We start from the raw sequence: 4,675 nt of genomic DNA on the forward strand, positions 1-4,675 counted from the left end.
GTGCCTAGTATAACATCTTGCCAATGGACTACAGTTGAAAATTAGCCTGCTGGCTAACACTGGCACATTTACAGAAATGTTGATTAATGTGCACTGTCCTTAAATAAATAAATGAGAAATAAATGAGACATGAAACTGGGCTTCAGGTGTGTCACTGAGAATCGAGATGGAGACATTACGCTCAGTGTCAGTGCTTGCACTGATTTTTTTTATCACCCAGATGTTGAGTTTTAATATAGAATTGTGGCAGTTGTACTTTTAGTGTCTGTCATACTGTTTCTGCTTTACAGTATGTGCTAAAGTGCAATTGAATAAAATAATTCTGAGGTTTCATATCACTCAGGTTCTACTTACCTTGTAATCCATGATTGACAGGGGCAGGGTCATAGATACTTGTGCAATGTAATGTAAATGTATGGTGGATTGTATGATGTATGTGAGTGTAATGTCCATATGTGTTACTGGTGTTTACTGCAGCCTCATGCGGCACTGATGCCCAAGACAAATTTCCCTCAGGGGACAATAAAGTTGATCTTATCTTATCAGTGACTACACAACAATGCAATCAGATCCTGACGACTTTTTCGAATTGGCTGCAGCTACCTTTTCAAATCAACCATCCAAACATAAACTCATCCAGATGTAGGAAGCAAGTGTGAAAGATTACACAATATTACAGCTCATTTTACTCCTTACAAGAAGTTCTGTTTTTGTGTGTTAACACTCAGTTTTAATCATATTCACGATATGACATACACATGGAACATGAGAAACCATGCTCCAGTTTACATGATCATAACATTACCAAGGTTGCTGATTGCTTATTTCATTGTTGATTATCTTTACATAATTTTTTATAACGAGGATATTAGTGACATGTAAAAGCTCACTAAGCACCATCTACAAATACCAGCTTTTTTTAAGCATTACTTATATTCCAAGGTATTGTTAGAGGCTGCAGCTTTATGGTGCTCTAAGATGTTTCTGATTTTAAGAACCATAACCTTAACTTTGAGCCATATTTAGGTAGTTTGCACATGTTCAGTGTGTTGCTATGATTAGTTTTTTTTTTTAAATTGTTCCCCCACTAACATTTTTTTCTCTCTTTGTGACGCAAGACCAATCCATCCACAAACCACAGGCACTAATTTATGCTCTGTGAAGCGGTTATTCTTTACAAACTCTTTATTCACATGTATTCAGAGACGTTTAGAAACACAAATTTGGCATTCAACTTAATGGCTTACCTGTATAACTTTTGACAGAAAATCAGAAGCGCATGTTCACCTTGACCTGTTTTGAACTTTTTTGAAGTCCATGATGTGAATGAGTGGATTTTCAGGATTACTGCAGATGCTTTTAATGACAAAACCTCATTCTAAATTTCCTGGTCCCGAGCAGTCCCTTGTGACAAACGTTAGTAATCGTGTAACTCAGACTTGATGTCTGTATTCAAATGTCCAATGGAAGAGGGCCTTTATTCTCAGAAGTGTTCTTTCCTTGGCTACATCAACACAGACATAATTCAAATGGAAACAGAGAACTCACAACTCTGCATTAGTCTCAGTTGAAGACAACAGAAGGATTACACAACTCAAACATAATTTTCTTGTTTACTTTTTGACATGATATAATCTTGAGCAGGTGTGACCCTAGTTTTTCTTTTGAGTTTAAGGGAAACCACCATGTGCGCGCACACACACACACACACACACACACACACACACACACACACACACAGCAGGATTGTACTCCATACACAACACCAAGAGATAGTTTATTTGGACAGATGCTTGTGGAGGTCCTTGAAACTCTGGTTGACATAATGTATACTTTCCTTAGAAACTGTGGAGTGCTTGTGGACCTCTTAACACGTCGCATGAAAGAAGCGGAACAAACTCGAGGAGACTGAATGACATATGGTGTACGATTATAAAAACAAACCAGCAGGCAGATGGTAATTGAACAGGAAATGCACATAAAATCACTCCTACGAGGATAAAGACGTGACAGAAGGCCAGATTAGTCAATTGTAAGCACATGATAGGACAATGCTGTATATAGGACTCTGTATACTGTTATACAGAAATAACTGCCATTTACAGTAGATATAGATGGTAAGTGTCAGTGTGGCAGCCTGAATGGATAAATAAAAAAATAAATATAGACTACTTAAAGCATCTTAGTAAAAGGTCTACTAAAGGGATGAACACCATTCTTCCAAAAGATATTCCCACATTTGGTCTAAAAAGTCGGTCCAAAACCTCGCATAAGTGCTCAGTTGGGAGATCCAGCGACTGGAAAGACGTGTGATTCAAATCGTTTTCATATTTTAACCATTCAGTAACCCTTCGAGCACCTTGTACAAACATCTGCATTTGTTGTGTTTCTCTGGTGATTTATTCAGGTTTTTCCTTTCGTCACTTATCTGTATTTCTGCCAAGGTGAACCTCCCAACCCTTTTTACCCCCTTAATAAAGCAGTTCCTGACCTGTGTGGCTTGCGACCCCTTAAAATGAATCAATGAGATTAAAGTCAAAAAGTAGTAACAATTTTTAGTAAGTTATATCAACATAATCATCTTTACTTTCAAATTTATCTTGGTTCACCATTTTGGACCTACTTAATGGAATTAGATACCAAATCCGCATGCACCAGCCATTAGATGAACCATCTCAAAGCTCAGTTAAAACACGACTCAACATGGGGCAACACAGTCATAAGTTGGTTATGGGGGTCCTGGGCGTAGAGTCCCTGTGTTTCTCGTTTGCGTGCATGTGGTTTGACTTTGTTGCCCCGAGACAATAATTAATTTTGGTTTACTCATCTCCACCCTGAACAACTATTTCAGTCTGTGGCACTTTGATTACCTTAATGGCACAACATGCTCATATTACAGAAAACTGAACATTCTAAAATATGCTACGCACGTTCATCAAACCACTCAAAGTCTCTAAAAGGGCAGCGGGTAGCAGGCTAACATACATACATCATTATTACTAAAGCACGGCTGAAGGAGACACTGGTGAGTATAGGTGGTCTGTCAGTGGGTGTCCAAACATGTAATTTGCCCTTCAGGCTGTGGTGTGGGGCTGTAAAGTAACACGCTCTTATACTTGCCTTCTGACATTAACAAGGAAAATACAGCGCTTCATTGTAAGGTTGAGAGCAAAGCCACATTTCGGTCGAGGGCCGAGCTATAATAAGGGAGGAATAAACAGTAAGGAATACTAAAAGGGCAGAAAACCCTTACATGGAAAGTTTTTCAATGATGGGTCTGCTTCCCATTAAAGCAAACCGAGGCAAGCTCAGCCTTGGTCCTGAAGAGAGCACTGTGGACAATGAGGCAGCCAGCTAAACCACAGGAGCAGGAGATATAACATACTACAAAAACTACACATAGTATACAGTAAGTTGCCATACAGGATCAAGAGACCAATTAGCAGAGTGCCGTAGACCAAGACGCTGTGGATCTTTTGTTGTTTTGGTTTATTGTGCACATTGTTCTGTAGGCCAGTCCGACTGCAGATGTTTTCAGTATTTACTGTATTATAAGAAAGCCAAGTAGTCTTCTGACTACACTTCATTAGCAAACTGCTTTTTGCACAATCCTTTATTTGAACAATTAACAAAATAGAATGCTGGAGGCTTAAAATGAAAAGACAGTATAGATTTTTGTTTTTAGGTCATTATCCCAACAATTTCCCAGCAGACAATAGTGTTAGGAGCACATACTGAAAAGAGACATTATTGAAGCATTTCACCAGCACATTTCCTGACCAGCCATGAGAGACTGAGATAAAACTATACAACAGAAAACTCAAGGTGTCCGTTCAAAGTCCCAACTCGCAAACATTCTTCAAAAGGTGAAAGAAATATGCAAATCATCAGATGTCACAATTTGTGCAGAAATGACCACAAAGCCAGCAGCACAACTGAACTGTCATTGAAGTTGTGTATGATGAAGATGTTTTGACTAATATAAACGGCATGGCTCCGTTTCCTGTGCGGAATGAGTTGACAACTGTGACAAGACATAGATACAAGACCTTGGATGGAGAAGGCAAAACAAAGTTATTTATATATATATTTTTTAATTAAAGGAAAGGCAATAGGGCCTATATAATGTTGTCCTTTGGTTTATCTGGGAAAGGTTTCTGACTTTGAAACCTGCAAGACAAAGTCAATTGAGACTGTGCACCACATAATGATGTTACATCACATGGTAGCCAAAAGTAATTCAAATCTAATGTGACATTGTGTAATTATGGTAAAAATCTGACGTACATTATTTTATATTGAAACTAATCAGTCCTCATACTTACAGTGAAGTACTGTCAGATACGGTGTTAAATTAAGATAAATACTTGCGCTACCAAAATATAAGAAAATGTTATCACACTGCACCACGTTTTTGATATGAAGCAGGAAAATGTGAGACAACCACCTTCTCTCCTGCGTACCTTGTTTTAACTGACAGACACTGTCTGAAGAAGTGGAGTCTGTATGAGACAAAAAGGAGGATTCTCTGGATAAAAGTACACAAGCCTAAATCGTGTAGAAATACTTCAGTGGATTCAATTTTGTGAAGTGTTAATACTGAGATTCTGTGGTTGGAATGAAATGGGTCTGGAGGGGAAAAAAAAGGAAAAAAAAGACAAAATGGAAATAAATA

The sequence above is a fragment of the Micropterus salmoides genome, unplaced genomic scaffold, assembly GCF_014851395.1.
Source record: "Micropterus salmoides isolate LMB-PRFRI ecotype aquatic unplaced genomic scaffold, ASM1485139v1 Ms_hic_scaffold_6, whole genome shotgun sequence".
Lineage (NCBI taxonomy): Eukaryota > Metazoa > Chordata > Actinopteri > Centrarchiformes > Centrarchidae > Micropterus > Micropterus salmoides.